The following is a 9,589-nucleotide window of genomic DNA, read 5'->3' as shown; positions in this document are numbered from 1 at the left end:
AACAAGATCAGAACACATCACAGTAGGAACAGAACACATCACAGTAGGAACAAGAGCAGAACACATCACAGTAGGAACAAGATCAGAACACATCACAGTAGGAACAAGAGCAGAACACATCACAGTAGGAACAAGATCCGAACACATCACAGTAGGAACAAGATCAGAACACATCACAGTAGGAACAAGATCAGAACACATCACAGTAGGAACAAGATCAGAACACATCACAGTAGGAACAAGATCAGAACACATCACAGTAGGAACAAGATCAGAACACATCACAGTAGGAACAAGAGCAGAACACATCACAGTAGGAACAAGAGCAGAACACATCACAGTAGGAACAAGAGCAGAACACATCACAGTAGGAACAAGATCAGAACACATCACAGTAGGAACAAGATCAGAACACATCACAGTAGGAACAGGAGCAGAACACATCACAGTAGGAACAAGAGCAGAACACATCACAGTAGGAACAAGATCAGAACACATCACAGTAGGAACAAGATCAGAACACATCACAGTAGGAACAAGAGCAGAACACATCACAGTAGGAACAAGATCAGAACACATCACAGTAGGAACAAGAGCAGAACACATCACAGTAGGAACAAGATCAGAACACATCACAGTAGGAACAAGATCAGAACACATCACAGTAGGAACAAGAGCAGAACACATCACAGTAGGAACAGAACACATCACAGTAGGAACAAGATCAGAACACATCACAGTAGGAACAAGAGCAGAACACATCACAGTAGGAACAAGATCAGAACACATCACAGTAGGAACAAGATCAGAACACATCACAGTAGGAACAAGATCAGAACACATCACAGTAGGAACAAGATCAGAACACATCACAGTAGGAACAAGATCAGAACACATCACAGTAGGAACAAGAGCAGAACACATCACAGTAGGAACAGAACACATCACAGTAGGAACAAGATCAGAACACATCACAGTAGGAACAAGAGCAGAACACATCACAGTAGGAACAAGAGCAGAACACATCACAGTAGGAACAAGATCAGAACACATCACAGTAGGAACAAGATCAGAACACATCACAGTAGGAACAAGAGCAGAACACATCACAGTAGGATCAAGATCAGAACACATCACAGTAGGAACAAGATCAGAACACATCACAGTAGGAACAAGATCAGAACACATCACAGTAGGAACAAGATCAGAACACATCACAGTAGGAACAAGATCAGAACACATCACAGTAGGAACAAGATCAGAACACATCACAGTAGGAACAAGAGCAGAACACATCACAGTAGGAACAAGAGCAGAACACATCACAGTAGGAACAAGAGCAGAACACATCACAGTAGGAACAAGATCAGAACACATCACAGTAGGAGCAGAACACATCACAGTCGGAACAAGAGCAGAACACATCACAGTAGGAACAAGAGCAGAACACATCACAGTAGGAACAGAACACATCACAGTAGGAACAAGAGCAGAACACATCACAGTAGGAACAGAACACATCACAGTAGGAACAAGATCAGAACACATCACAGTAGGAACAAGATCAGAACACATCACAGTAGGAACAAGAGCAGAACACATCACAGTAGGAACAAGAGCAGAACACATCACAGTAGGAACAAGATCAGAACACATCACAGTAGGAACAAGATAAGAACACATCACAGTAGGAGCAGAACACATCACAGTCGGAACAAGAGCAGAACACATCACAGTAGGAACAAGAGCAGCACACATCACAGTAGGAACAAGAGCAGAACACATCTAGGTGGATAAGAGCGTTGGGCCCGTAACCGAAAGGTCACTGGTTTGAATCCCCTAGCTGACAAGGTAGAAGATCAGACGACGTGCCCTTGAGCAAGTCACTTAACCCTAATTGCTCCTGTAAGTCGTTCTGGATGAGAGTGCCTGCTGAAATGTAAAATCACAACATGAACATCCCACCTCACCAGTAATATGTACAGGGAACATAGGAGGAAGGACCAGGGCTGAGGACTGACTGTCTGGTTGTGTAGAGGCCTCTATCCTGTCTCTACTACCAGTAATATGTACAGGGAACATAGGAGGAAGGACCAGGGCTGAGGACCGACTGTCTGGTTGTGTAGAGGCCTCTATCCTGTCTCTACTACCAGTAATATGTACAGGGAACATAGGAGGAAGGACCAGGGCTGAGGACCGACTGTCTGGTTGTGTAGAGGCCTCTATCCTGTCTCTACTACCAGTAATATGTACAGGGAACATAGGAGGAAGGACCAGGGCTGAGGACCGACTGTCTGGTTGTGTAGAGGCCTCTATCCTGTCTCTACTACCAGATAACTGACAATGAAAAGTATCAACTTTAAAAGTAGAAGTGAATGATCAACGTTAAAGACAGTAGTATTCAACAAACTGTGCAAGGAGAACGTATTCAGGTCAACAGAGAATAAGTAGTGGAAGAATACAAGTGAGGCCTTGATTCTTCTTTGAATACGGCTACTAGTCCCATCACAATGCCGACGGCTACAGTGTTACCGCAGGCAACTGTGCAAACATGCTTCCTGTGCAGCCGAGAGAGAGGAAGTGATAGAAGCCGCAATAACAGAGAGGAGAGAGGAGAGAGATTGAGAGAAAATAGAGAGACGTTAGACTTACTTTAATCTTGAGCCCATGGTGTTGGTCCGTGTAGCTGTGTGTCCATGTGTCTGTCCAGTGGGGTCAGAGATCCTTAGGTTCAGAGTGAGAGGGTCATACTTGCAACCTGTTGTCGGCAGACACACACGCTGACGTACGGTACACACTCTTCTGCTTACATACAAGACAGCACCCTGCACAGTCAGCACTGAACAGATTACTTCCTGATATCTGTGTGCGTGTGCGTGTGCATGTGGTCTGTGGCCGATTACGTTGCTCTCTCTCTCTCTTCTCTCTCTCTCTCTCTCTCTCTCGCTCTCTCTCTCTTTCTCTCTCTTCCTCCCTCTCCCTCTTTCTCCCTCTCCTTTTCAGTTCTCTACCAACTCACCTCTGTCCCTTTCAGTCATCTCTGTCTGTGTTCCTTTCTCTCACTCTCTCCCTCTCTCTCTGTTTCTCTCTCTCTTTCTCTTTCTCTCTCTCTCTCCATCTTTCTCTCTCTCTCTCTCTCTCTCTCTCTCCGTCTTTCTTTCAATTCAATTCAATTCTTTCTCTCTCTGTCTCTCTCCGTCTCTCTCTCTCTCTCTCTTCATCTCTCTCCGTCTCTCTCTCTCCTCCCATTCTTTCTTTCACTCCCTCTGCCACCCCATCTCTCACCATTGACTTCACACTGCAGTCACGTTTAGAGGAAGTAGTAATGGTCAGGAGTCTAGGCTGTACTTCCTGTTTGGTGTCATCATCACCCCTCCCCCCTTCATTTTTATAAAATCTGACTAAACTCGTCGTTCAACTCAATGTCAATGGTAATATACTGTCTGTCCCAAATGGCACCCTATTCCCTATCTAGTGCACTACTTTTGACCAGAGGGCCCATAGGGAATAGGGTGCCATTTGGGACACAGTCAGCAGTCCCTTCACAACCATGTTATGATCATTCTGTTGATTGTAGTACTGCATGGACTCTCTCTCCCTCTCTCTCTCATTCGCTCTCCCTCTCTCTCTCTCCTTTTCTGCCCTCTCTCTCACCTCTCCTGCCCTCTCTCTCTCTCCTCTCCTGCCCTCTCTCTCTCTCTCTCTCTCTCCTCTCCCTCTTTCTCTCTCCCTCTCTCTCTCTCCTCTCTTGCCCTCTCTCTCTCTCTCTCCTCTCTCATTCTCTCTCCCTCTCTCGCTCTCATTTTCTGCCCTCTCTCTCACCTCTCCTGCCCTCTCTCTCTCACCTCTCCTGCCCTCTCTCTCGCTCTTCTCTCTTGCCCTCTCTCTCGCTCTCCTCTCCTGCCCTCTCTCTCTCTCTCTCCTCTCCTGCCCCCCCTCTCTCTCTCTCTCCTCTCCCTCTTTCTCTGATACTGTATGGTTCTAGCAACACCAAGGTTGGAGGTTTGATTCCTGCACGAGCCACACAACCTGCTGTGTACTGAATGTGTGTATAACTGTAGTACCTGCTAAATGCAGACTAAAGGGGTCAGAATCCACGATAAAGCTTCTTGTTAGAGGCACGGTAGTCCAGTGGTTTTTCAAACCGCTCTTCACCAACTTTATCCTGCAGCCATCGCCTGCATTGTGGGAGTCTCTGTTGTCGACCAATCAGGCGTCTGTTTTTGTTTGAACCAGGTGAACGGGACAGAAGACGCGACAGAAGCAGGAACAACATATACAGGAAACATGTACAAATGAACGGGATGTTTGAGGCTCTTTCTGATCACCAATTGATTGTATAATATACACACATATATTTTCAGTTTGTGAGTATGTGATATGAGTCGACATTATAAAGAACAATTATTATAAACAATGGCAACACTGTTGCACTGAGCCACATGAGTGTCCGACTTTGGTGTACAGTCGGTTGCTTTCCCCTTACCACTCGAACGACCCCCTTGACTAGGTGATTCAGGTGAGCTAGTTCAGGGCTTCGGGTCGGTTGCTTTCCCCTTACCTCTCGAACGACCCCCTTGACTAGGTGATTCAGGTGAGCTAGTTCAGGGCTGCAACAAAATGTCGAAACGTCTGGGAGTCCCAGACGAGAGGATTGAGAACCACTGTAGAAGTCTACTCTTTAACACAACACACAATAACATGTGTAGTACTGCCACCGTGTGGTTGTTAAGTGTAACTGACTGAGACAGGTGGATTGGACTATAAAACCAGACTTCCAAAAGTCAGATTTTCACTTATGGCCGGATTCAAACCGTTCGCTGGTTGTAGGGAGGCAAACCGTTCGCTGGTTGTAGGGAGGCAAACCGTTCGCTGGTTGTAGGGAGGCAAACCGTTCGCTGGTTGTAGGGAGGCTATTGAGGCTTTTAAAGACAGTGTTCCCTTTCACAGTAACCACTGCATATGTCGGCGAAAACGGAAAATGCCCTTTAAAAGCCGCATTACCTTTAACCTGCCTTCAGATTGAATCCCAGCCTTAGACATGTATAGACATGCATCATGACTCATTATGTATCTATTATTACTTGTATTATTACGTGTTTAACTTTTCTATTATTTCTCTATTTTCTTTCTCTCTGCGTCGTTGGGAAGGACCTGTAAGTCAGCATGTCACTGTTAGTCTACACCAGTTGTTTACGTTGGCATTTGACAAATACAATTTGATTTGATTTTGATTTGAAGTCAACGGTAGACTAAGTGAAAAACAATTGACTAGAGTGTAAATTAGGATCCGTTGCTAAGCGATAAATTAAAAACATTGAATTATAAGGAACTGAATCTGACCCATTAGAATGAGAGAAAAAATACAGGAAAATACCAACAGCATATCTTTTTTGAACAACGACTTTATTCAATCAATTCCAAATTAGACATGAGTCAAATGATTTGAATCTGTTCCTAAAGCAATGGCTTCCTGGATGGATATATGGATATATGGAGTGGTTCATTAATTAAGGTGAATTAAATGAAGGGAAATATTAAGTATGCTAATGAACTATGACCACAAACACACCTGTGTAGAAACCTGGTCCTATATGGAGACAGAGATGAGTGTAGAAACCATATATAACCTGGTCCTATATGGAGACAGAGATGAGTGTAGAAACCATATATAACCTGGTCCTATATGGAGACAGAGATGAGTGTATAAACCATATATAACCTGGTCCTATATGGAGACAGATATGAGATTATAAACCATATATAACCTGGTCCTATATCCTATATGGAGACAGAGATGAGTGTAGATACCATATATAACCTGGTCCTATATGGAGACAGAGATGAGATTATAAACCATATATAACCTGGTCCTATATGGAGACAGAGATGAGTGATTAAACCATATATAACCTGGTCCTATATGGAGACAGAGATGAGTGATTAAACCATATATAACCTGGTCCTATATGGAGACAGAGATGAGATTATAAACCATATATAACCTGGTCCTATATGGAGACAGAGATGAGTGATTAAACCATATATAACCTGGTCCTATATGGAGACAGAGATGAGTGTAGAAACCATATATAACCTGGTCCTATATGGAGACAGAGATGAGATTATAAACCATATATAACCTGGTCCTATATGGAGACAGAGATGAGTGTAGAAACCATATATGACCTGGTCCTATATGGAGACAGAGATGAGTGATTAAACCATATATAACCTGGTCCTATATGGAGACAGAGATGAGTGTAGAAACCATATATAACCTGGTCCTATATGGAGACAGAGATGAGTATACACCATATATATTCTGGTCCTATATGGAGACAGAGATGAGTGTAGAAACCATATATAACCTGGTCCTATATGGAGACAGAGATGAGTGTAGAAACCATATATAACCTGGTCCTATATGGAGACAGAGATGAGTGTATAAACCATATATAACCTGGTCCTATATGGAGACAGATATGAGATTATAAACCATATATAACCTGGTCCTATATCCTATATGGAGACAGAGATGAGTGTAGATACCATATATAACCTGGTCCTATATGGAGACAGAGATGAGATTATAAACCATATATAACCTGGTCCTATATGGAGACAGAGATGAGTGATTAAACCATATATAACCTGGTCCTATATGGAGACAGAGATGAGTGATTAAACCATATATAACCTGGTCCTATATGGAGACAGAGATGAGATTATAAACCATATATAACCTGGTCCTATATGGAGACAGAGATGAGTGATTAAACCATATATAACCTGGTCCTATATGGAGACAGAGATGAGTGTAGAAACCATATATAACCTGGTCCTATATGGAGACAGAGATGAGATTATAAACCATATATAACCTGGTCCTATATGGAGACAGAGATGAGTGTAGAAACCATATATGACCTGGTCCTATATGGAGACAGAGATGAGTGATTAAACCATATATAACCTGGTCCTATATGGAGACAGAGATGAGTGTAGAAACCATATATAACCTGGTCCTATATGGAGACAGAGATGAGTATACACCATATATATTCTGGTCCTATATGGAGACAGAGATGAGTGTAGAAACCATATATAACCTGGTCCTATATGGAGACAGAGATGAGATTATAAACCATATATAACCTGGTCCTATATGGAGACAGAGATGAGTTAAACCATATATAACCTGGTCCTATATGGAGACAGAGATGAGATTATAAACCATATATAACCTGGTCCTATATGGAGACAGAGATGAGATTATAAACCATATATAACCTGGTCCTATATGGAGACAGAGATGAGTGTAGAAACCATATATAACCTGGTCCTATATGGAGACAGAGATGAGTATACACCATATATATTCTGGTCCTATATGGAGACAGAGATGAGATTATAAACCATATATAACCTGGTCCTATATGGAGACAGAGATGAGTGTAGAAACCATATATAACCTGGTCCTATATGGAGACAGAGATGAGTGTAGAAACCATATATAACCTGGTCCTATATGGAGACAGAGATGAGTATACACCATATATATTCTGGTCCTATATGGAGACAGAGATGAGATTATAAACCATATATAACCTGGTCCTATATGGAGACAGAGATGAGTGTAGAAACCATATATAACCTGGTCCTATATGGAGACAGAGATGAGTGTAGAAACCATATATAACCTGGTCCTATATGGAGACAGAGATGAGTGTAGAAACCATATATAACCTGGTCCTATATGGAGACAGAGATGAGTGATTAAACCATATATAACCTGGTCCTATATGGAGACAGAGATGAGTATAAACCATATATAACCTGGTCCTACATGGAGACAGAGATGAGTGTATAAACCATATATAACCTGGTCCTATATGGAGACAGAGATGAGTTTAAACCATATATAACCTGGTCCTATATGGAGACAGAGATGAGTGATTAAACCATATATAACCTGGTCCTATATGGAGACAGAGATGAGTATAAACCATATATAACCTGGTCCTATATGGAGACAGAGATGAGATTATAAACCATATATAACCTGGTCCTATATGGAGACAGAGATGAGATCATTAACCATATATGACCTGGTCCTATATGGAGACAGAGATGAGTGTATAAACCATATATAACCTGGTCCTATATGGAGACAGAAATGAGATTATAAACCATATATAACCTGGTCCTATATGGAGACAGAGATGAGTGATTAAACCATATATAACCTGGTCCTATATGGAGACAGAGATGAGTGTAGAAACCATATATAACCTGGTCCTATATGGAGACAGAGATGAGTGTAGAAACCATATATAACCTGGTCCTATATAGAGACAGAGAGGTAGAGAGAAAAGGAAGTCATGGTGGAGGAGAGGTGATGAGAAAGAGGGGAAGAGGATGGTTAGAAAGAGAAAGAGAGAGAGAGAAAGACGTGAGGAACTAGGAGATAGAATCGGACAGGGATAGGGAGCAAGAGAGAGAGAGACTTGAGGAAATAGGAGATAGAATTGGACAGGGAGAGGGAGGAAGAGAGAGAGACGTGAGGAAATAGGAGATAGAATCGGACAGGGAGAGGGAGGAAGAGAGAGAGAGATGTGAGGAAATAGGAGATAGAATCGGACAGGGAGATGGAGGAAGAGAGAGAGAGATGTGAGGAAATAGGAGAAAGAATCGGACAGGGAGAGGGAGGAAGAGATGGAGAGACGTGAGGAAATAGAAGATAGAAATGGACAGGGAGGAAGAGATGGAGAGAGACGTGAGGAAATAGGAGATAGAATCGGACAGGGAGAGGGAGGAAGAGAGAGAGATGTGAGGAAATAGGAGATAGAATCGGACAGGGAGAGGGAGGAAGAGAGAGAGACGTGAGGAAATAGGAGATAGAATCGGACAGGGAGATGGAGGAAGAGAGAGAGAGATGTGAGGAAATAGGAGATAGAATCGGACAGGGAGCGGGAGGAAGAGAGAGAGAAGTGAGGAAATAGAAGATAGAATCGGACAGGGAGAGGGAGGAAGAGAGAGAGAGATGTGAGGAAATAGGAGATAGAATCGGACAGGGAGAGGGAGGAAGAGATGGAGAGAGAAAGGTAGAGCAGAGCAGGGCTCAGATCAATGGATAGAATACGACATCTATTTATCAAGTGGTAAATTCTTAACCTTTATCTAACGAGGCAAGTCAGTTAAGAACAAATTCTTATTTACAATGACGGCTTACACCGGCCAAGCCCTAACCCAGACGACATTGGTCCAATTATGAGCCACCCTATGGGACTCCCAATCTCGACCGGTTGTGATACAGCCTGGAATCAAACCAGGTCTGTAGTGACGGCTTTAGCGCTGAGATGCAGTGCCTTAGACTGCTGCGCCACTCAGGAGCCCATGATTAGCTTGCCTGGGACTGTTGTCTGAAATCGATTAGACAGCTGTATCATAAAGTCTCCCAGTATAACTGATGAACTGTGTCTGCATAAGAGGCCAAAGGGAACTCCCATTGAACATGGAACGGATCCTGACTCTCCCCCTCTATACAGAGCCTTAGGAAAACATTCAGACCCCTTGACTTTTACAC

General features: G+C 43.0%; 1 long non-coding RNA gene across 1 annotated transcript in view; it reads right to left on the bottom strand.

Moving 5' to 3' along the window:
- LOC120019299 overlaps positions 1-2,951 on the bottom strand; it is an 11,520-nt gene extending 8,569 nt beyond the window's left edge. The window contains exon 1 of the long non-coding RNA XR_005472320.1: positions 2,653-2,951. This is a non-coding gene — a long non-coding RNA (uncharacterized LOC120019299). The remainder of the gene's footprint in view (positions 1-2,652) is intronic.
- Between the last annotated feature and the right edge of the window lie 6,638 nt (positions 2,952-9,589).

This window comes from Salvelinus namaycush, chromosome 2, assembly GCF_016432855.1.
Source record: "Salvelinus namaycush isolate Seneca chromosome 2, SaNama_1.0, whole genome shotgun sequence".
NCBI lineage: Eukaryota > Metazoa > Chordata > Actinopteri > Salmoniformes > Salmonidae > Salvelinus > Salvelinus namaycush.
This window is presented reverse-complemented; position numbering and strand designations above follow the sequence as displayed.